Here is a 25,208-nt window from a genome sequence, read left to right as displayed (position 1 = left end):
TCTTGCCCGCTCCCGCTGGCGCTACCACAAGAACTGGTCCCAAACCCTGTTATTTCAGTCCAATGTGATGCAGCTCACTTGCCAGCCATGGTCCCTGCAATTTTGCGCCCTATAGGCAATATAAAATGGGCAGAAATAATTTTAAAAATAGGTTAAATGACCAGATTCTCACATTGCCCTTATATTGTATTACTGGGCTATATCAGCCAATATGCTAGATGTAGTTAGAAGAGAGCAGAGTTGGAGAGACTTGTACTTTCTCTTGAGCTATTTTTATAGGCTACCTTTTAGGAGTGGGAAGATTTTTAGACAGAGAAATATGGGTGATCAATATTTAGGCCTATTTCTAGGCACTATAGCCTATAGGACAGATAACTGCCCCGTGCTTTATGCTCAACTAGGAGAGGTAGGCTACTGACATTGAAGCTGTGAATTCTGAGTGTGAGAATAATGCGAAAAATATGTGTTTTTAATACAATAGGTGGGTGACGCATACAAAGCAGAAAGAGGACCGTTTCCAAATCATCTGTGGGATAGCAAAAATATTTTAATCCCAAAGTCGTCTGTCTGACCGCCGCTCCTGCCTCCAGCGTGAAAAAATGCCGACTGCGCCGCAATGATCTCTGTCGGGACCTGCAGGTCCCGCAGGCATCCCGCAGGAATGGTGCCCTCTAGTGCAGTCAGTACACAACACTATACTCATCATGTTTTAGCAGGATCAGATGGTGACAGGGGTCCCAGCAGGGTCAGACAGCCAGGGAAGACCAGTCTATTGGAGCTCAAGTAAATTTTGCGGTATATTCAGTGAAGGATACAAAGTTCCATCTGGAATAGATGGCTCGACCTACAGTAGCTACAGGACAGCAGCGTTAAGCATAAAGCCACAGTCTGGGATTATGTTAATAATGGTAATTTCAATTATTGAACCATTTATTCTATTCTTGAACGATATAATGTATAAATGTACACCAAGATAATTCTTTGTCATACCTCATTTTAGGAGGATCAGGCCAGGGAAGACTGCTCTGTGACAGAGGTGAGGTGAATTTTTGCAGATACAACACTTTATTCACTCTGTCCAGCTGGACAAGCCAGATGCTATTTTAAGGCAGTCTGACAAACCTCCAAAGTTGATTTCCAAACTGTATCAAGTGTTGATAGAGGCTTTTACCGGTTACATGCAACATGTCAAAGAAAAATATGAGGAAGACCTGGGAGACGCTATTGATGATGATGAATGGATACAGATGTGTTAGAATGCCCAGTCATGTTCATATAATCTCAGACATAAATGACTGCAGTTTAAGACCATCCATAGAACATTCCAAATGCCAGTGAAACTGAATATCATGCACTCAGAAATTCTATTATTCTGCTGGAGGTGTAAAACACAAAAGGGTCCATATTTGCATATGTTGAGGTCTTGTGAAGGCTTGTGAAGGTGTGTTATTGTGAAGGTGTGTTATTGTGAAGGTGTGTTATTGTGAAGGTATGTTATTGTGAAGGTGTGTTATTGTGAAGGTATGTTATTGTGAAGGTATGTTATTGTAAAGGTGTGTTATTGTGAAGGTGTGTTATTGTGAAAGTGTGTTATTGTGAAGGTGTGTTATTGTGAAGGTGTGTTATTGTGAAGGTGTGTTATTGTGAAGGTGTGTTATTGTGAAGGTGTGTTATTGTGAAGGTGTGTTATTGTGAAGGTGTGTTATTGTGAAGGTGTGTTAATGTTATTGTGAAGGTGTGTTATTGTGAAGGTGTGTTATTGTGAAGGTGTGTTATTGTGAAGGTATGTTATTGTGAAGGTATGTTATTGTGAAGGTATGTTATTGTGAAGGTGTGTTATTGTGAAGGTGTGTTATTGTGAAGGTATGTTATTGTGAAGGTGTGTTATTGTGAAGGTATGTTATTTGATGTTATTTTATCTCAGCATGTCTACAGATTCTCACTTCACCCTGTTTTTGTTTGCTTTGAAATGTTGATACTGGAGACTGTTATCAGAAGAAACTGTATAACCTAGCATTTATAGTGGCTCGTAAATGCATTGCAATTAATTGAAAGGTTGGTTATCCTCCCACAATGGATGGAAGAAATGTCAAGTTATGTACAGTATCACTATATTTGTTTTAAGGGTATACTGTGCAACTTTCATAAGGTCTGGCTAGAGGCCTTATATGTACAACAAAAGGAGTCTGTATTGAAAACATGCCCACGTCAGGGGAGAATACCTATTTTAGGCAATCCCTTGCTGTTGGGCTGTTCAGTCCTGGCCTTGGGGTTCGGCTGTACTGTTGTCACTCTGGTCTTGGCCTAACACACCTGAAACCAATAATGAATGTTTCACTAAGATCCTAAAGCTGAGTGGGGTGTGTTGGGTTGGGGCGCTACAAGGCCGTGGACCCCTAAGGGCAGACTGGGTGACCCAGCTAGATTGTATGCAAGTAAAAAGAGCTCTACAGTACTATTAGACCTATGATATGAATTATATGGAGAAGGGGGAGGGGGGTCCTGTTTCTGTGTTTTAAAGCATAGGTGTATGTGTGTTCTTTAAACTTTTGTTTTCCAAACCTTTCCCTTGAGACAAAAAAAAAGATGGGAAGAAAGTTGTGTTGGGGAGAGAGTTGAGTTATTGACTAGACTCTCCTTCCAGACCCATATCAAACATCTCCAATCGAAAATCAAATCAAGAGTCGGCTTTCTATTCCGCAACAAAGCCTCCTTCACTCACGCCGCCAAACTTACCCTAGTAAAACTGACTATCCTACCGATCCTCGACTTTGGCGATGTCATCTACAAAATTGCTTCCAACACTCTACTCAGCAAACTGGATGCAGTTTATCACAGTGCCATCCGTTTTGTCACTAAAGCACCTTATACCACCCACCACTGCGACTTGTATGCTCTAGTCGGCTGGCCCTCGCTACATATTCGTCGCCAGACCCACTGGCTCCAGGTCATCTACAAGTCCATGCTAGGTAAAGCTCCGCCTTATCTCAGTTCACTGGTTACGATGGCAACACCCATCCGTAGCACGCGCTCCAGCAGGTGTATCTCACTGATCATCCCTAAAGCCAACACCTCATTTGGCCGCCTTTCGTTCCAGTTCTCTGCTGCCTGTGATTGGAACGAATTGCAAAAATCGCTGAAGTTGGAGACTTTTATCTCCCTCACCAACTTCAAACATCTGCTATCTGAGCAGCTAACCGATCGCTGCAGCTGTACATAGTCTATTGGTAAATAGCCCACCCATTTTCACCTACCTCATCCCCATACTGTTTTTATTTATTTATTTTTCTGCTCTTTTGCACACCAATATCTCTATCTCTACCTTTACATAACCATCTGATAATTTATCACTCCAGTGTTAATCTGCATAATTGTAATTATTTGCCTACCTTCTCATGCCTTTTGCACACAATGTATATATAGACTCCCCTTTTTTCTACTGTGTTATTGACTTGTTAATTGTTTACTCCATGTGTAACTCTGTGTTGTCTGTTCACACTGCTATGCCTTATCTTGGCCAGGTCGCAGTTGCAAATGAGAACTTGTTCTCAACTAGCCTACCTGGTTAAATAAAGGTGAAATAAATAAAAAATAAATAAAAAGACTGGTGGGGGTCGGGCGTGTAGGGTTGGCTGGGCGGTCTGGCAGAAATGTTATATAGAGGATGTCTTAAAGACAATTGACTTTAGATGTGCTTTACTGTAGGACCCCCAGACCCTCTGCTCAATTATGTCCCCTAATAGCACTGCTGGGTGATTTAAAAGTCAAAGTCAATCGATCAATAATATAATAATACTCTTAGCAAAAATGTTTATTTTTCATTTATAATATGTAGAATCTATGAGAATAGAAACGTTCAGAACTTTTGTGAAACATCACAGCAGAGTTGAAAAATATATGGCACGTAGAAATTAAAACTGGATGGTGTTCAGAGATAGATGGGAGGGGTTGAGTGTAGCTGAAGTATGGGACTAAAAAATAAACAAGAGATAACTATTGTAGAATATACTATTTAAATAGTATGTATAAACTGGAAGTAGAAGCCTGAGTGTTGTTGTCCATTAGTTTACTCAAATTAGGGGAGGGATGGTAGGGTTAGGAGAAAATAATAAAGGAAAATATATTTTTCAAAGAATATATATATATATATATATATATATTTACCCAAAAAATATATGGGGGATTGGAAATGATGCAGACAATTATATTGATGGAAACAACAATTTATCTGCTATATTAAAGCTGATCTAGCCCTACCAAAATGTTTTAGAAAAATCTACATCCCCACTTCTAAAACCAAAGTTGCGCACCTGGGTTTGTATCAGTTTCATTTAGATTTGAATATTATTTTGATTAACCACATGACATTGATTTTGAGATATGATAACTAGAGGTCGACCGATTAATCGGAATGATGGATTAATTAGGGCTGATTTCAAGTTTTCATAACAATCGGTAATCAATCATGGCCGATTACATTGCATAATTGCAAGGCTATGCTCAGTGAGTCTATACATAGTCAAGGATTTTCTTAATTTTTAGGTCAGTCAAAGTGGTGAAACATTCTGCCCTGTCTACTTTATGTTTAGGGCCAGATTCTGTTGAGATAATTCCACTAGAGGGAATAGTAGCCGTTTTTGTGCTATTTTGTGTGTTTTTTTTGTACATTGTGTTTCCGCCATCATTTCCTATGACCGCAAAGAGCTTCTGGACATCAGAACAGTAATCACTAAACTCAATTTGGATGAGGATTTCTACTTCAATGAGTGGGGTGGCGGGTAGCCTAGTGGTTAGAGCATTGAATTACAGGAAACATCCACACTGAGCTAACGGCTAGAGCTGCTGCTTTCAAGGAGCGGGACACTAAACCTGAACGCTTATAAGAAATCACGCTATGCCCTCAGACGAATCATCAAACAGGCAAAGCGTCAATACAGGACTAAGATTGAATCCTACTACACCGGCTCTGACACTTGTCGGATTTGGCAGTGCATTGCAAACTATCACAGATTACAAATAAAAATCCAGCCACGAGATGTCCGCTGACGCGAGCCTACCGGACGAGCTAAATGCCTTCTATGCTCACTTTGAGGCTAGCAACACTGAATCATGCATGAGAGCACCAGCTGTTCCGGACGACTGTGTAATCACACTCTCCATAGCCGATGTGAGTAAGACCTTTAAACAGGTTAACATTCACAAGGCCAAACGGAATACCAGGAAGCACACTCAGAGCATGCGCTTACCAGCTGGCAAATGTTTTCACTGACATTTTTAACCTCTCCCTGACCCAGTCTGTAATACCTACATGTTTCAAGCAGACTAACATAGTCCCTGTGCACAAGAACGCCAAGGTAACCTGTCTAAATGTCTATTGTCCCGTAGCACTCACATCTGTAGCGCAGGAGGTCGGTGGCACCTTAATTGGGGAGGACAGGCTCGTGGTAATGACTGGAGCAGAATTAGTGGAATAGTACCAAATAAATCAAACACATGGTTTCCATTCACTCTGTTCCAACCATTATAATGAGCCGTCCTGTAGCCATAAAATGCTTTGAAAGGCTGGTCATGGCCTACATCAACACCATCACCCAGACACCCTGGACCCACTCCAATTCGCATACCGCCCAACAGATCCACAGATGACGCAATCTCTACTGCACTCAACACTGCTCTTTCCCAACTGGACAAAAGGAGCACATACTTGAGAATGCTGTTCGTTAACTACAGCTCAGCGTTCAACACCACAGTGCCCTCCAAGCTCATCACTAAGCTAAGGACTATGGGACTGAACACCTCCGTCTGCAACTGGATACTGGTCTTCCTGACGGGCCGCCACCAGGTGGTGAAGGTAGGCAACAACACATCAGCCACACTGACCTACACAGGGGTTTCTCAGGGGTGCATGCGTAGTCCCCTCCTGTACTCCATGTTTACCCACAACTGTGTGGCCTGCATGAATCCAACACCATCATTCATTTTGCCGACTACAGAACGGTGGTAGGCCTCATCACCAACGACGATGAGACAGCCTATAGGGAGGAGGTCAGAGACATAAACCTCTCCCTCAACATCAGCTAGACAAAGGAGCTAATCGTGGACTACAGGAAATGGAGGGCCGAGCACGCCCCCATTCACATCGACAGGGCTGTCATGGAGTGGGTCAAGAGCTTTAAGTTCCTCTGTGTCCACATTTCTAAGGACTTATCATGGTCCAAACACACGTGAAGAGGGTGTGAAAGTAACTCCTCCCCCTCAGGAGGCTGAAAAGTTCTACAGCTTCACTATTGAGAGCATCTTGGCTGGCTGCATCACCGCCTGGCATGGCAAATGATTTCCATTTTGACCATAAGGTGCCACAGAGGATAGTGTGTACGGCCCAGTACATCATTGTGGACTACTATACCAGGTGGTGTCAGAGGAGGTCCCTAAGAATTGTCAAATTGTCAAAGCTGACATTCAGATCCCTAGTAGACAACCAGACCATCTGGCCTGGACGCAGGAGAGGGTGAGAACGGCGATGACGGTTGGCCTGTCGTTGAGCTCGAGCAGAGAACCTCAGTATCGCTGACCGAGCCCTCTTCCAGGTCCGGCGGCAACAAGAGATAGGACGTTCAGCGGATAGAACCGCCACTTCAATCTCCTGATCTGGAAACAGAGGAGGCTGGTATCCGTACAACACCTGGAATGGTGACAGGCCGGTGGAGGAACACTGGAGAGTGTTGTGTGCGTACTCCACCCAGGGAAGATGCTGACTCCAAGTGGCGGGGTTGGCAGACACACAGCACTGTAAGGCGGTCTCCAGATCCTGGTTTACCTGCTTGGCCGTTGGACTGAGGGTGATAGCCCTCAGTCAAACTGGCTGATGACCCCAGAAGGTTACAGAACGCCCTCCAGAATCTGGAGGCAAACTGGGGGCCCCGGTCGGAGACGATGTCCAGAAGAAGTCTGTGAAGGCGGAAAACATGCTGAATGACTAGCTGAGCAGTCTCACGGGCAGATTGAAGCTTAGGCAGCGGAATGAAATGTGCCGTCTTGGAAAAGCGGTCCACAATGACTAGGATGACAGTGTGGCCCTCTGAGGATGGAACCTGTGATGGAGAGATGAGACCAGGGTCTAGAAGGTGTTGTCAGCAGATGAAGAAGCCCCAGAGGCTGCTGACTAGGAGTCTTATTCCGGGCGCATGTCGGACACGGAGCCACAAAGGTCCGAGTGTCCACCTCCGCCGAGGGCCACCAAAACCTACTCCTCAAAAACTCTAGCGTTTGCTGCCCTCCCGGATGAGAGGTGAGACGCGATGAGTGAGCCCACTGTACCTTGGACCGTGCCCCAAGAGGAACAAAAAGTCTGTTAGAAGGACAGCCGTCAGGAACTGCCTCCCTATCTTGCGCCTCCCTCACTACAGTCTCTATACCCCAGGACACCGGCACGAGGATGAGCGACTTGGGGATGATGGATCCAAGTGGCCGATCCTCACTGTAGCTGGGGAACTGGCGAGACAGGGTATCCGGCTTCACTTTCTTAGAACCCGGGTGGTAAGATAACATGAATCTGAACCGAGTGAAGAAAAGAGCCCAACAAGCCTGTCGGAGATTGGGGCTTCCTCCTGGATGTAGGCCACGTTCTTGTGGTCCGTCTAAACCGTAAAAGGATGTTCCGAACCCTCCAACCAGTGCCGCCACTCCTCCAAAGCCAGTTTGACTGCAAGAAGCTCCCGATTGCCGACATCATAGTTCCTCTCCGCTGGAGTGAGACGTCTGGAGAAGACACAGGCGTGAAGCTTTTGGTCTTTAGCTGAGCTAAAGATTCAGATCCACCTCTACCACGAAGGGAAGAGAAGGATCCTCATGAACTAGAATTGGTGCAGAAAAAAAATAATTCTGGTCCTGGAACGCCCTCTCAGCAGCCGAGGTCCAGCTTACATGCCCAGCCTTACATGCCCTTGGTGAGCGCTGTCAATGGCACAGCCACAGAACTAAAGTCTCTCACAAATCTCCGGTAGAAACATGCTGGACTTGCTTGACAGTGCTGGGCCGCGGCCAGTTGATCACCGCTACTACCTTTTGGGAGTCCATCCGTACACAGCCTTGAGACACAATGTACCCCAGGAAAGAGATCGGAGGAATGTGAAACTCACACTTTTCACATACAAGTGGTGAGAGAGGAGTCTTTGAAGGACCTGGCATACATGTTGGACTTGTTCAACCATGGACATGTGGAAGATGAGGATGTCATCCAGGTATACAAACATGAACTGGTGAAGGAAGTCGCGGCAGCAACTCATTTTTTTATTTTATAAACAAATACCTAACTGTTGCTAGCAGCAGCGTAGGCCCCCAACTACAATCATTAGATAGGAATCTTCACGCTAAAGAAGTGCCGATTACAGAAATGATTGCAGTTGATATGCAGCCATTGTCACTGGTAAAGGATGTCGGCTTCAATGCCTGATGGCATATTTAGAACTAGACGACAATATGCCATTTTGAAAAACTGTGATGGTCTGGTTTGTACAATGATTGCTCTGCAAGTACAAAGTGCAAGCTCTCAATCACCCATATGGGCTGTTAACAATATATTGTGGGATCGTCACACTGATGAGAAGTGGGACGTGAAGTTCCATGTACTGACGACTGAGAACATGGAGTAGAGGGACACAGCAGGGAGACTAAAAATGCCATTAACTACCATCGTTGCTGAGTGGGTGGTGGAGAGCAGTAAGGTAGCCTTACTGCTGTCTATCCACTACTTCTGGTAGCCTGAAGTAGATAGAACGGTATTGCCACCTAGTGGTCATACACAGCCCCATAACTGCATTAAGAATTCACATGTCATTTTATTATTTTGTTCTTATTGTTTAAACATTTAAATGATAAAAAAAAAAATGGTTTAAATGTTTTTGTCACATCCCTAGACACATCCCTCGACTCCACTGGCTACACTACACTGGGTAGGAAGGTGGTAATGATGTTAACTAACCTAGATGCTGAACCAGGAACAGCTCACATTCTTCTCTAGCCCAGGGTCATGGTCATTTTTTATTTTACCTTTATTTAACTAGGCAAGTCAGTTAAGAATAAATTATTATTTTCAATGACAGCCTAGGAACAGTGGGTTATCTGCCTTGTTCAGGGGCAGAATGACAGATTTGTACCTTGTCAGCACGGGATTTGAACTTGCAACCTTCCAGTTACTAGCCCAACGCTCTAACCACTAGGCTACCCTGCCACCCCATCAGGTACCAAACTGAAGAAAACAGAAGGTACTGCCTGGATTTGTCCAATAACAAACCCATTTGTGGTGGTGGTGATTACTAACTTCAAGATATGTGGTTATGATGAGGATGACTTTACGGCTGGTAATTGGTAATTACTTTAAATCAAATTTGATCAAATGTGTGTGTGAGGTCTCCCGGGCTTGTGCTGATAAAGCATCTTCAGTGCTCTCCCTTTCTACTCTTCCTCCTCATCCTCCTCCATTATAAGTCCTCAGTGCTCTCCTCCTTCTAAACCTCGTCTTCAGGCTAAGACAAAGCCGGTGGACGAAACTCCTTCCTAACACGTACTGTTTAGTCATCGCTGTTAGATCTAATCAATCTGTAAAGTCACACGTGTAAAATGGGGTCTCCTCCAAGGCTGATTAAGCATCTTCTGTCCTCTCCTCCTCTGTTAGTACTGTTTAGTCATCACTGCTAGACATCATCCCTCGAGCGAATACCACGGTGTCGGTTTACCGCAGTTTCCCGAAAAAAGTTTCCCCAAAAATTGGTCCCTGGTTCTCGAGTTCTTGTCCCCGCAGGGGACATTATAGTATTTCCACCATGTTCCGTGTTCCAGAACTTCCATTCTCATTTACATAATTGAAGGTGCATCCAAAATACACGATAAGCATGATTTGCACACATTCATATACTGATGAATAATGGGATGACGCGCACTGCACTACACACACATGCACACACAGAGTGGTGCGAGTCATACAACCCATTCTCTGCAAACCTCACTGCCAGAAAGCAAGCACTCCCATTCACAATCTTCTCGCAAAGTACAAATTGTTCTGTCATATTTTGCGAGATGGACTGTGGTCCAGCCAAAGACTCCCTCAGCCTGTAACTTCCACTCGGCCTTCTGTACCTTAAAGCTTTTACCCTGATTAAAACGAAAGGACCTGATCCCTCCCTCCTGCTTTCCTTCTGCAGAGTTAAATGAGTGTGGAACCATCCATTTTCCTGTCCCACTTCACCCCTTCATAGACACCTCCTCTGTTCCCCACTCCCCCTTTCTTTCTCTCTCTCTATTTCTTTCTCTCTTTCTCCCTGCTCACACGTTTTGGAGTGTCAATCCGTCATATCAGGCTCACTGGAACAAATGTGCTGTGAGACTTGGATCAAAATGCCGCCTGTTCACAAACACGCATGCACGCAGGTACACACGCACGGAAACACACGCACGCACGGAAACACACACGTACGGAAACACACACGCACGGAAAAACACACACACATGCACGGAAACACACACACACTGGTTGGCAGAGCAAGCAGGCAGCAATGAGAGTCATAGAAGCAATCAGAGAGCAACTAACAGTTGAGCTACACAGGGATTCTTACAAATATTCTCTAAACTTTCACGCCTCTCTCTCTGTGTACTCTGCCTGACCATCTCTGTCTCCATCTCTCTCTCTTGTTTTTTGTCTGTCTGTCTGTTTCTCTCTCTTTCGCTCTCTCTCTCTCTCCCGCCCACACACACACGCACACGCACACACACACACTGGTCTCAAAATAAAAAAATCCTCTTCTTGTGCAACCCTGCCTCTATGTTACACAAAACGCAATAATGCATGAATGACTTAACCGTGTGTGGGTGAGCGCTATGTCTTACGCCATATTGTACTGTGAACCAAGCAGCGTTGAAGTGGAGTCGTTAAAGTGGAGTCGTCGGCTGTATACTGCTCTGTTCAGCTCGCTCCATATTGTCAAAGACTTTATTTATATACCAATCAATAACACATTTTTCAGCCGAGGCAGGAAGATTAAGCTGCTGAAACACTCTATGGGTGCCCTACACTTCTAGAGCCTTTGATCAGTATTCTGTTCTGGAACACATGGGAACATAATTAACGTTATAGATTGCAGTTGTCCTCTAGCTGCACACTTATACTTCAACTCTCCCACACAAACTAATCAGAACCCCGACCACTCACTCACATTTTGAGTTGTATTTCCTTTTCTAACCTTGTCCGGCTGATTTTTAAGTTAAATGAACATTCCGTCGTCATTCCTTAATTTATCATTATGAATTTGCGGAGGGAGAAATGTCCCAAACATTCTCTATGTAGCCTATACTTTGAAAGTCAAAAGGCTTCTCTTGAACTTCTACACTCTTGGGAAAAAAAGTACTCTCTAGAACCTTAAAGGGTTCTTCTGCTGTCCCCATAGGAGAACCCTTTGAAGAACCCTTTAGGGTTCCAGGTAGAACCCGTTTTGGGTTCCTTCTTGAACCCTTTCCACTGAGGATACAACATGGAATCCACTAGGGGCCTCCTATATGGACAGCCGAAGAACCCCTATGGAAACCTTTTTTTGAAGGGTGTATGAAGTAGCCTGAGGTTCCCCTCTATCTCTATGTAACCTGAACACTTTGTCCTACAATAGCGTACCTTGCCAAAGCAACCTATTAAAATGTTAATGGGCCGACCACACCTCATTGACCTGCATTGCAATGACACACTTGCTGCTTGACTTTGCAATGAGGGTTCTCGCCTTGAGCCATAGTCAATGAAGGTTGGCATTGACAGCCTTACAGACATATCTCTAGTTCTACAATACACCATCCAGGCCAGGGGGGCTTGTTGGGTTGAGCTCAAATCCATTTAAATTTGAGTCAATTCACGAAGTAAACTGAAATTCCAATTCCAAGTTGTTGTCATAGAGAACCATTGGTGAGAATTGGAATTTCAGTTTACTTCCTGAATTGACGGAATTGAAATGGAATGAACTTCAACCATGGTCTACTGTCATAGGGTCCTAGTTGAAACCGATAAAGCCTTGTTCACAGCTCTATTGACTGTTGTTTTTGTAATATATCATTAACCAATAGGGCTATTATACTGTCATATTGCACGTGCCAGGAAACTGACCCTCTTAAACTTGGTTAAGCTTCTCTAGTGGCCATGAGTTATTTACTCTGAAAAATAAGAACCTTACAAGGTCATGCAAGTTACTTGTTTCTGTTGACGTCAAAAACAACATAAAAAAATGTCAAGTAAATTATATGGGGAGAAATTTGCCCAAGTAATATCACTGGCCTACATTAGCCTATGTTTGTTTAGACCTCTGCCTTATATCCATAACTGAACACAGAACATAGAACACATAAGCAAGGTTTGGAACCGGTTCAGGGAACAGAACCGAAAACTGGAAAATAACTACATTTGGTAACACTTCCTTTTAATTACATGTGTAATTACACTACAACAAGTATTGTAGTTAACGTAACGACTCATAGTTACTTCAGGCACAGTTTGCCGGCCCTTAATGAACAACACCCATGCCAATATATCCTCTAAACACCGGCTTCGAGGACATTATCACTTTGCCAACATATTCAAATAATGTTTGACATACTTTTATTAAAAACTTGATTTTTGATGAATTTACTCATACTATTTCATCCTTTTCAGAAGATATAGTCCCGACGCAAATCTAGCGTTGCCAGAGACGTGACCCAGTCGTTCAGACTTTTTGTTTAGTATATATGGACGCAACAGTCTTTTGTTCTAAATGTTCCATTGCCATACTGGCTGGCAACGTTCTTATATCTTGCTTGCTAGCTAGCCAACTACGGCAAACTTACAGTCCCGTCAAATTGCAGCAAAGTAGCTGCATTTGCATTTGTTTAAGATGTTTTCTAGTGACATTTAATTGGATACATCCATAACAATGAGCTAATGAGGTGCGATTTTGCCTGGCATAGACAATGTGCACACTCGTCAGGACACTGTTGTTCAGGGGAGCTGGCCAACAACACAGCTAACATAATCACTTCAAACTGAAGTTTAATTTGACCTTTTTTGTATTGGCATTTCTTTGTATATATCCATAAAAATGATGCCAGCTGATTCATGATTTCGACTGGCTGAGAAACGCTGCCTGTCTGTCTCATCCAGATTCCAGACATGGTCAATACTATGGGACAACTGGAGATATAATTTTAATATTTAAACAATGTTGCAAATGTCAGAGAGACAGACAGCAAGGTTCATACAAATCTCCGCTGTTGAAGTCTAAAATAATGTGAGATAATGTCTTTTGGGGATCAAGTTTATAAATTGCCTGGTTGGGCTGATGAGACAGTGGATTGTGCAGTGAGATTGAACAGAGTAAATAGGCATTTTAACATCATAGATTTAGCCGGTAGTAACTTGTTGAATAGACACCGGCTGGAATGTGGTTTTAACCAATCAGCATTTAGGATTCGACCCACCCGTTGTATAAAATGTGATAACAACATGTAATTGGTATTAATCCCAGATAAGGAATAAGACACTATTTGAAAGCACATGTAATGTTTGCCTAAGTACAATGTAATTACTAGTTGTTACACAGGTTTTAGCTAGTTAAAATGAAGTGTATCTCGAGGGGTACTTACTTGTAACTAATGTGTACCTTAACAGTACATTACCCATTCTGACAACCTGGCCCTTAATTTAAACCCTGTGGATGCGAGATCCAAGTGGGAGAATAAATACACTAGTACACCACATATCTGCATAAGTACAATGTTATTACTAGGTGTTATACAGGATTTGTCTAGTTATAATGAAGTGTATATTGAGGGGTACCTACTTTAATTATAATGTACCGATAGCCAGTGGTGGAAAAAGTACCCAATTGTCATACTTGAGTAAAACATTCAAGACACCTTAATAGAAAATGACTGAAGTAAAAGTAGAAATAATTTCACATTCCTTATATTAAGCAAACCAGATGGCACAATACAAAAAACATTTTTATGGATAGCCACCAACACATAATTTACAAACACAGCATCTGTTTAGTGATTCCGCCAGGTCAGAGGGAGTAGGGACGACCAGGGATGTTCCCTTGATAAGGGTGTGAATTGGACGATTTTCCTGTCATGCTAAGCATTCAAAATGTAATGAGCACTTGGGAAAATGTATTAAGCAAAAATTACATTATTTTCTTTAGAACTGTAATAGAGTAAAAGTAAAAGTAGTAAAGTAAGGTACAGATGCCCCAAAATACCACTTAATTAGTACTTTAAAGTATTTTTACTCTCAAACTTTTGTATTATTTCAGCCAGTTGTTTTAAAATTGGTTCTCATGAGCCAAAAGTGGTCCCCGTTTTTTTTGTTTACTATGTCATGAAATTGTGTACTATGTCATCCCTTTTGTATGATACTTTACGTTCGTTTTGGGTTAAATTCGTATGATATAGTTGTGCTTAAGATCCTGGAGTGCATCTTTAAGTACTGGTACTTTAGTTTACACCCCTGCTGATATTACAGGGTTTGTGCAAGCTGAAATATGGTGTGTTTGGATGCTATGTTTTAGCCAACTGAGAACCGATCTCCTCACTGACACAACTGTGCTTAGATCACCAGGTAGTAAGTTCACTTTGCTTGTTTTGTTTACAAGTTTAGCGAGCTGGCTAACGCTGCTGGCAAGTACTGAGCTAGCCTAGCTAGCTCGTTAAGTATACATACTTTTGTAATCGGTTAAATAGGAGGACAGATAGAATTTAAAGCCTTTCTGGTAATTCTGTGGTCATTGTTTATGGTCAACTTCGGAAACTCCTGAAGGCACCAAGAGAAAACCTCCGGCTGCACCGGAAATAGTGGGTATTGTTTACTTAATACGAAAGTAACATTCTGCAAAGAGCTTATAAAGGGCTCTGGAGTCTGATTGACAGTCAAGGTCAAGCTTCTGTTTCAAATTCATGGGAGCTTATGAGTGTAATGGCAAAAAAGTTTCACAAACTGTTCACATCAAAAAAATGGTTTCAATTGTTAAATCATTTAACGGTGTGAGTTCAGGTTGGCCTTCGCGCTTCAGAAAACAAAGGAAAGGAGGTGTGCTCAACAACAATGACAAAAATCATGATAATGGCTTACCAATAAAAACTAATTTGAGGTAAAAAAAGGAGTTGGAGCACATAACAAAAAAAGGCAGAAATGTATGTATTTTTGCTCACTTTAATCCATTGTACAGGATACAAACAGGTGACTGACGTTTCAATGTCAAGCTGACATCTTCCTCAGAGTGACCTGACCATTGCACTTACAGTAGCTCCTATTTATAGCCAAGTGGGCCATTGAGACACAACAATATAAAACAAAATTGTAATAATAATATTGTATGTTTCTAGGTAAAAGGCGATTTATAGCACAATGTTTGTGAAATTTGGACGTGTTCTATGGCTACAAAGCACAGGGAGGAAGGTGCTTTGTAAACATAGAACACGTCCAAATTTCACCAAGAGTAAAAGGGGCTAAACAATGATTTTTCACTGTCCTCGTTTCTATAATGTTGTTGGCATGAATTTTTGGTTCTCTGTGTCTCCGGATCCACAGGCACCCAAATTTAATTCGGAAATTATTCAGACCCCTTGACTTTTTCACATTTTGTTTCAGCCTTATTCTAAAATAGATTAAATAAATAAAACATCTAATCAATCTACGCACGATACCCCATAATGACAAAGTGAAGTGGTGGATCCTGTTTCCATTGATCATCCTTGTGATTTTTCTAGAACTTGATTGGAGTCCACCTGTTGTAAATTCAATTGATTGGACATGATTTGAAAAGGCACACACCGGTCTATATAAGGTCCCACAATTGACAGTGTATGTCAGAGAAAAGACCATGCCATGAGGTCGAAGGGATTGTCCGTAGGGCTCCGAGACAGAATTGTGTCGAGGCACAGATCTGGGGAAGGGTACCAAAACATTTCTGCAGCATTGAAGGTCCCCAAGAACACAGTGACCTCCATCATTCTTAAATGGAAGAAGTTTGTAACCACCAAGACTCTTCCTAGAGCTGGCCGCCCGGCCAAACTGAGCAATCGGGGGAGAAGGCCTTGGTCTGGGAGGTGACCAAGATCCGATGGTCTGACATAGCTCTAGAGTTCCTCTGTGGAGATGAGAGAACCTTCCAGAAGGACAACAATCTCTGCAGCACTCCACCAATCAGGCCTTCATTGTAGAGGGGCCAGACGGAAGCCACTTCTTTGTAAAAGACACATGACAGCCCGATTGGAGTTTGCCGAAAGGCACCTAAAGACTCTCAGACCATGAGAAACAAGATTCCCTGGTTTAATGGAACCAAGATTGAACTTTTTGGACTGAATGTCAAGCGTCACATCTGGAGGAAACCTGGCACCATCCTTACGGTGAAGCATGGTGGTGGCAGCATCATACTGTGGGGGTGTTTTCCAGCGGCAGGGACTGGGAGACTCATCGGGATTCAGGCAAAGATCTATGGAGCAAAGTACAGAGAGATCCTTGATGAAAGCCTGTTTCAGAGCGATCAGGACCCCAGACTGGGGCGAAGATTCACCTTCCAACAGGACAGCGACCCTAAGCACACAGCCAAGACAATGCAGGAGTGACTTCGGGTCAAGTCTCAAAGTCAGCCGAACCCGATCAAACATCTCTGGAGAGACCTGAAAATAGCTGTGCAGCAACGCTCCCTGTCCAACCTGACAGAGCTTAAGAATCTGCAGAGAAGAATGGGAGAAACTCCCCAAATACAGGTGTGCCAAGCTTTTAGCATCATACCCAAGAAGACTCAAGGCTATAATTGCTGCCAAATGTGCACCAACTAAGTTCTCAGTAAAGGGTCTGAATACTTATATAAATGTGATATTTATTTTTATATAAATTAGCAACCAAAAAAACAAAACATTTTTGCTTTGTCCTTATTGTGTGTAGATTGGTGAGAAAATGTTTTTTAAATACTTTTTTCAATAAGGCTGAAACCTAACAAAATGTGGAAAATGTCAAGGGGTCTGAATACTTTCCAAAGGCACTGTATGCACATAATGCGACATAGTAAGCAATTTTCAGGGACCACTTTTTGAATACAAAAGTACCGTAGAATCTCTTTAATAATAAACAACCATTCATAAGGATGGTCATCAACATAAATGCAATTTTATGTTGGAAGATTTTCAATGTTGTTTTATTATTTAGATGCAAGATATGGAAAGCCATTAAAGCCATTTTTGAGTAAGCTGTCCCCAACCATTTGTTTTTATTTTGGTCGACAGAGAAGTCGTCTGTAATTTCGACCAATCGATTAGTCAAAATGTTGAACCGTGTATTTTTCCATATATAAACACCCTGAGCTTGTCTGATTCTTTAAGCACACTGTTTGATTAAATAATTAAGACACACAAATGACTCAAGCGGGAGGGAGCCCGATGGCCACACTGTAAAAAAAAAGAAAGACAAGAGTCCCCGTGTGACTGGAACACGTTGTCTCTCTCTCCTCCCTGCTGCATCGAACAGGCTCCACAGCACAGCAAGTGTTTACCACACTGTCCATGCTGAAGCTGCAACATAATTACAGCCATTTAGTTTCTTACTTTTTTCTCTGAATTAAAAGTTATGTTACTGAAATACCTTGTTTGTTTTGGAAAAACTTTCCCTATTCCCTCAACTCTTTCCCTCTTTATGTGAAACATGTTTGCATCACATGCACGTGACCAATGGGGCTTGACCATTAGGGCTTGACCTATAGCCTATCATAATGACATCTTTGTCACCCCCTGACCTTAGAGAGCCTTTTTATTTCTCTATTTGGTTAGGTCAGGGTGTGATTTGGGTGGGCATTCTAGTTTTCTATTTCTTTGTTGGCCGGGTAGGGTTCCCAAACAGAGGCAGCTGTCTATCGTTGTCTCTGATTGGGAATCATACTTAGGCAGCCTGTTTTCCACCCTAGTTTGTGGGATCTTGTCTTTGTATAGTTGCTGTTTAGCGCTACAGAGCTTTACGTTCGTTTATATTTTGTTGGTTTTTGGTGATAATTTAATAAAGTACAATGAACATTTTCCACGCTGCGCTTTGGTCTCACTCACTCAACGACGGACGTAACGGAAGATCCCACCACCAAGTGACCAAGCAGCATGCCAAGGAGTAGAGGACATCCTGGACCTGGGAGGAGTTAATGGCAGGGGACAAGACCCTGCCATGGAATCAGAGGAACGGCGACAAGACCAGGAATATAGGACACAACGCAAGCAAGAGAGGCAGCCCCAACATTTTTTGGGGGGAAGGGGGCACACGGAGTGGTCGGCGGAGCCGAGGGTTGAACCAGAGCCAGTCAGGGAGTCGAGTGAGGAGCTCGATTCCGGAGAGAGGTGCTGGCGTTGAGAGCGCTGCGGAGCAGGCGTGCTGAGGAGCGGGACACCAGTCATATGCACCGGATTCACGCATCTGGCCTCAGGTGCGCATCTCCAGTTCAGTACATCCTGTGTCTCCTTCACGCACTCGCTTTAGGGAGCATGTGAACGTTCAGGCACCATGTTATGCGGTTCTACGCACCGTGTCTCCAGTGCGCCTTCACAGCCCAGTGCGTCCTGTGCCAGCACCCCGCACTTGCCGGGCTAAAGTGAGCATCCAGCCAGGACGGGTTGTGCCAGCTCTACGCTCCAGACCTCCAGTGCACCTCCACAGCCAGTACGTCCTATGCCTCCTCCCCGCACTCGCCCTGAGGTGCGTGTCATCAGCCCGGTGCCACCTGTACCGGTCCCACGCATCAGGCCTGCAGTGCGCCTCCACAGTCCAGTACGTGCTGTGCCTCCTCCTCGCACTCGCCCTGAGGTGTGTGTCATCAGCCCGGTGCCACCTGTACCGGTCCCACGCATCAGGCCTCCAGTGCGCCTCCACAGTTCAGACAGTTCCCAGTCCAGAGCTTCCGTCGACAGTTCCCAGTCTAGAGCTTCCGGTGACAGTTCCCAGTCCAGAGCTTCTGGCAACAGTTCCCAGTCCAGAGCTTCCGGTGACAGTTCCCAGTCCGGAACCTCCAACGACGGTCCACGGTCCGGAACCTCCTACGACGGTCCACGGTCCGGAACCTCCTACGACGGTCCACGGTCCGGAACCGCCTACGACGGTCCACGGTCCGGAACCTCCTGAGACGGTCCGCGGTCCAGAACCTCCTACGACGGTCCACGGTCCGGGAACCTCCTGAGACGGTCCGCGGTCCGGAACCTCCTACGACGGTCCGCGGTCCGGAACCTCCTGAGACGGTCCGCGGTCCGGAACCTCCTGAGACGGTCCGTGGTCCGGAGCCTCCAGCGACGGTCCGCGGCCTGGCGCCTCCTGCGACGGTCGGCAGTTCGGAGTCCCCGGCGACGATCTACAGTCTGGTTACTCCGGCGATGGTCTACGGTCCGGAGCCTCCAGTGACGATCCATGGTCCGGTTCCACGGAAGCGGAGGGATCAGCAAGCAGAGCGGGGTCTACGCTAGATGCCCACCCGGACCCTCCCTCATAGAGTCAGGTTTTGCGGCCGGAGTCCGCACCTTTGGGGGGGGGAGGGATACTGTCACGCTCTGATCTTATCGAGCCTTTTTATTTCTCTATTTGGTTAGGTCAGGGTGTGATTTGGGTGGGCATTCTAGTTTTCTATTTCTTTGTTGGCCGGGTAGGGTTCCCAATCAGAGGCAGCTGTCTATCGTTGTCTCTGATTGGGAATCATACTTAGGCAGCCTGTTTTCCACCCTAGTCTGTGGGATCTTGTCTTTGTATAGTTGCTGTTTAGCGCTACAGAGCTTTACGTTCGCTTATATTTTGTTGGTTTTTGGTGTTCATTTAATAAAGTATGATGAACACTTTCCACGCTGCGCTTTGGTCTCACTCACTCAACGACAGACGTATGTAGATGTAACACATCTATAAATTGGTTATAACAAACTCGAACACCGTAACACGCGACAGCAAAATGGATCCGGAGGACGTGAAAAATAAACTTGAAACGGGTGTATGTTTTCTGGTTTTTCAGGAGGGAATGTGGAAGTCAGATGTGTGGAAGACATTTAGACTTAGTTGTGGAAATTACTGGAGCTCCAGAAAAAGGAGGGTATAGGAGGAAGTGCTGAGTGAGTATTGTGTGCCAAACAACTGCTGTTGGATTACAATATTATACTTTTTTCAAAACCATTTGGAACAGTGTAAACAAGACAAAATGAATTAGAAGTGTATCAGAGAGTCTGTTATAACGAGAGAAAAAAATATATAAAGCCTTTATTACAGCAAAGACTTAAAACAGTTACATGCATTCATGAATTGCGGTTTATTTTCTGTACGGAGCTCCTTATCCAAAGCTTCCTTCATTTTAAAACTAAAATGCTTGATTGCATTTCAAAGTGTGAATGACTTGTATGCTGTGTGATGACATGAACGAATGATTGATTGATACAGTAGCCTAAATATTGAAATATAGGTATGTTACGGTATTAAGATGAAACCGGACACACTCTTAGGACTGCAGCTCGATGGTGGTTATACAAGGCTATTACTGTAAGAAACCTACTAATGATAATGACATGACTTATTATAATGATGATCATAATAATAATAGTAATAATAACAATAAGAAGAAGGAGATCAAGAAAAAGTAGGGTATAGGAGGGAGAGCTGCGTTCATATTGCGTGTGACAAACAGGTGCAGTTAGATTACAATATTATTTTTTTCTGCCCGTTTGTAACAGTGTAAACACAAAATAAATGATAAATCATATCAGAGAGTCTGTTCTAACGAAAAACAATTGTAACGCCTTTATCACAGCACTGCAAAGATGGAAAAAGAGACGAATTTGTGAAATGGCTTTATCCAACATTTTGCGGTTGTGTGAGGCTTGGTGCTCACCGGATTCAGTAGGCTTTTAACACAAACACGAACAAGCAACAGAGGCAGGATCTGTCTTATTTCTGTAGATTATATATGGATGATTTATAAAGCCAGGCATGTTTAATAGTTAGGCTATTGATTATAGACCTAATTAAGTTGGTTTCCTCTCTACTCAATTTTCATAGACAATTTTGTCAAGAGCTGTTTCCTCGTCTCCTCACTCCTCTGCAGCCTCCGCTGCATGGTTCTCAACACTAATATGCGGGTTAACTTCGCTATTATGCACGTAGCAACATATAGGGAAAGGCACCAATTCAACTGTTCACTGAAGATTATGTTTAAGAACCATAGACAGCGCTGGAGGTAGCGCATTTGTTATAAAATAATATTATATTTATTAGTGTTGCACCATTATTCTTACATGATATAACCAATTGCAATTTCAGTAGTACATGTCTTAGGGTGATGGACTGTGCCATCCACATGGCCTCCGTAATGGATTAGTCCACAGAGACAGGCACGAATAAGACATGTTACTTTTTTTGGATAATTTGCAACTGCTCGACTAAAGAAATCTCGGTCGACAAACAGCCTATTGACCAAACAATCGACCAGTCGACTAAATGGATTCAGCCTCAGTTTTGGATTTTGTCTGTGTACAATTTATACTTTATGAGTGTATATTTGAATAATTATCCGGGTTCATACATCTATTAATTAGCATCAAGAGAGTTTTAGTCAGTGTGACAGAATGTAGGCTAGGCACGTACACATCAGAAGAGAAGAACAAACCAAGGTGAGTATAAATCTTCTCTCCTTCTCCCTGCCTCAGTCTCGGCTCTCACCTTTTTGTCAGTGCATGGTCAACCTCTTCATGCGTGTCCTGCTACAGCAGTTGAAGGAAGGAGAGAGAAATGGTTGTAGTCATAACCACTGCCTACAAAAACGTAATGAAAAGTACAGAAAGGTCCACACACTATATGCTCTTTATATCACCTTAAATGCAAACGTTTAAAATGTTCTTAATGAGTCAAATATTGTCATTAAAGGTGAAATACGGAGCATATAGCGTGCTGGCCTCTCTGGTCTTCTCGGGAAAGGAGAGAGACTCATTATTTTCCATAAAAATGTATTAGACTGATGACTGGCTGGTCTAAACGCAGTGGCAATTCCCAGGACCAGGAGCTCCCATAAGAATCCCTACATACACAGTTACTGACCTTGGATTGGTCAGTTATACAAGGAATGAACAAACTGAGATAAGTGTGGCAAGAGTGTTGACATATAGGCTAGGTACATATAGCAGAATTTTGTTGACTTTCTGCATCTGAATGTCTATAGGCTAGCATGTTTATCACAAAGCTTTTAGTATAATCTTATCTCATTTTGCCTGTCATCATGCTTCACACACACACACACACACACTGCCATGTTCAGACAAACGCACAGCTACTGTAACATATGAGGATAAAAAAAAATACATATGTTTACACCGGATAGGCGCTGTGAAATGTGTTGTTTTACTTGGTCATAACGTTACAAGGAAAAGTAAAAAGGTAGCTAGCTACAAACGCTCAAGTGAGTTAAAAGGTCAAGTACAGTACTTACTTTTGCTTGTGGTGCTCTTCAGTGATGTTTCACAAAGGTGTCAGAATCCTCACCGAAATTCACATCTTTGGTCCTTCAGTTCAACACTGAAGCCCATGCATTTCCATTATGCCTGTGTTTGTGTCAGAATCAGAGAATCCGTTTGTCTATTTACTCTGATGTAGATTAAGAGACCTGTGTTAGAACTGTCTGTCTCAAAGTCTGTGTGATCTAAATTTGTAGAGAGCTTGTTGAGTGTATGAGGCTGAAGTGAAATCAGTGTGAATATTGTATGTGTGTACTGTATTTGCCAGGTTGTGTGGTTGATGGTATGTCGGTGCTGTGTAGTTCACAAGAGTCTGTGAGAGTAATCCATTAGTTCACCATGCGTTTCCGTGCTCCCTCTCTTCTCTGCTATTTCTGAGTGCCTCTACTCACTGACAGGACTGAATTTGAGCTCCGTCTGCTCTTACCATCCCTCCTTCCCCCTCGCCCTCCCTCCCTCCCTCTCCTCCCCCTTCCCCTTCCTCTTGGCTCAAACTAGCCTGTCCTCTAGAACGGGAGGAGGAATTAACAGCCAGAAGGAAGGGTAGCCAATGTTATTATACATACCTATGAACTCTCAGAGAGAACTAGAGAGAGAGAGATACCGCATTGTAATAGGCTAGATTGACTACTCTATGTAGCCTATAGTGTTGTTGTTATGGGATGGAGAAGAGAGAGAGAGAGAGAGAGAGAGAGAAATTCAAAAGGAAATTATCCTAACAGAGAAAAATGTCCTCCTGTGTGCTACCTATATCCCCCCACTAGAATCACCATATTTTAATGAAGACAGCTTCTCCATCCTGGAGGGGGAAATCAATCATTTCCAGGCCCAGGGACATGTACTAGTCTGTGGCGACCTAAATGCCAGAACCGGACAAGAACCTGACACCCTCAGCACACAGGGGGACAAACACCTGCCTGGAGGTGACAGCATTCCCTCACACATATGCCCCCCTAGGCACAACTATGACAACATACAGTGCCTTGCGAAAGTATTCGGCCCCCTTGAACTTTGCGACCTTTTGCCACATTTCAGGCTTCAAACATAAAGATATAAAACTGTATTTTTTTGTGAAGAATCAACAACAAGTGGGACACAATCATGAAGTGGAACAACATTTATTGGATATTTCAAACTTTTTTAACAAATCAAAAACTGAAAAATTGGGCGTGCAAAATTATTCAGCCCCTTTACTTTCAGTGCAGCAAACTCTCTCCAGAAGTTCAGTGAGGATCTCTGAATGATCCAATGTTGACCTAAATGACTAATGATGATAAATACAATCCACCTGTGTGTAATCAAGTCTCCGTATAAATGCACCTGCACTGTGATAGTCTCAGAGGTCCGTTAAAAGCGCAGAGAGCATCATGAAGAACAAGGAACACACCAGGCAGGTCCGAGATACTGTTGTGAAGAAGTTTAAAGCCGGATTTGGATACAAAAAGATTTCCCAAGCTTTAAACATCCCAAGGAGCACTGTGCAAGCGATAATATTGAAATGGAAGGAGTATCAGACCACTGCATATCTACCAAGACCTGGCCGTCCCTCTAAACCTTCAGCTCATACAAGGAGAAGACTGATCAGAGATGCAGCCAAGAGGCCCATGATCACTCTGGATGAACTGCAGAGATCTACAGCTGAGGTGGGGGATTCTGTCCATAGGACAACAATCAGTCGTATATTGCACAAATCTGGCCTTTATGGAAGAGTGGCAAGAAGAAAGCCATTTCTTAACCTTTCTGATCTCCCCATCCCGGATCCGGGTTCGTGAATACAGACTCAAACTCATTACCATAACGCAACGTTAACTATTCATGAAAATCGCAAATGAAATAAATATGCTAGCTCTCAAGCTTAGCCTTTTGTTAACAACACTGTCATCTCAGATTTTCAAAATATGCTTCTCAACCATTGCAAAACAAGCATTTGTGTAACAGTATTGATGGCTAACGTAGCATTTAGCATTAGCATTCAGCTGGCAACATTTACACAAAAAAACAGAAAAGCATTCAAAAAAATCATTTACCTTTGAAGAACTTCAGATGTTTTCAATGAGGAGACTCTCAGATAGCAAATGTTCAGTTTTTCCTGAAAGATTATTTGTTTAGGACAAATCGCTCCGTTTTCTGCGTCACGTTTAGCTATGAAAAAACCCCTGTATCCAGGATTGTGTAAATCTATCAGCAAGCTCATTAGCATAACACAACGTTAACTATTTATGAAAATCGCAAATGAAATGAAATAAATATGCCATCTCTCAAGCTTAGCCTTTTGTAAACAACACTGTCATCTCAGATTTTCAAAATATGCTTCTCAACCATAGGAAAACAATCATTTGTGTAAAAGTAGCTAGCTAGAGTTAGCATTTCGCGTTAGCATTTAGCGTTAGCATTAGCGTTAGCATCCAGCACGCAACATTAACAAAAACATAAAAGCCTTCAAATAAAATCATTTACCTTTGAAGAACTTCTGATGTTTTCAATGAGGATACTCTCAGTTAGATAGCAGATGCTCAGTTTTTCCAAAAAGATTCCTTGTGTATTAGAAATAGCTCCGTTTTATACATCACATTTGGCTACCAAAAAAAATCCATAAATTCAGTCCTCAAAACGCAAACTTTTTTCCAAATTAACTCCATAATATCGACTGAAAACATGGCAAACGTTGTTTAGAATCAATCCTCAAGGTGTTTTTC

At 43.2% G+C, this 25,208-nt stretch overlaps 1 protein-coding gene across 7 annotated transcripts in view; it reads right to left on the bottom strand.

Annotated features, from left to right (window-relative positions):
• LOC110491941 (vasopressin V2 receptor) overlaps positions 1-25,208 on the bottom strand; it is an 87,402-nt gene that overhangs the window by 22,009 nt on the left and 40,185 nt on the right. For 2 of the 7 annotated variants that reach the window (XR_016487264.1, XM_021565826.3), the window contains exons 1-2: positions 22,488-22,937; positions 21,725-21,765 (exon numbers count right to left, since the gene is read on the bottom strand). The exons of 1 other annotated variant lie outside the window; for it this stretch is intronic. The gene's annotated coding sequence lies outside the window, so the exon portion shown is untranslated. Of the gene's footprint in view, positions 1-21,724; positions 21,766-22,487; positions 22,938-25,208 lie in introns of those variants that run through there. 4 more of the 7 variants (XR_016487265.1, XM_090202699.1, XR_016487266.1 and 1 more) reach the window with 3 other exon arrangements.

The sequence above is a fragment of the Oncorhynchus mykiss genome, chromosome 16 (genome assembly GCF_057628025.1).
Source record: "Oncorhynchus mykiss isolate SJ-2025 chromosome 16, ASM5762802v1, whole genome shotgun sequence".
Taxonomy (NCBI): domain Eukaryota; kingdom Metazoa; phylum Chordata; class Actinopteri; order Salmoniformes; family Salmonidae; genus Oncorhynchus; species Oncorhynchus mykiss.
Note: the sequence above shows the minus strand (reverse complement) of the source record. Positions and strands in the feature narration are given on the sequence as shown.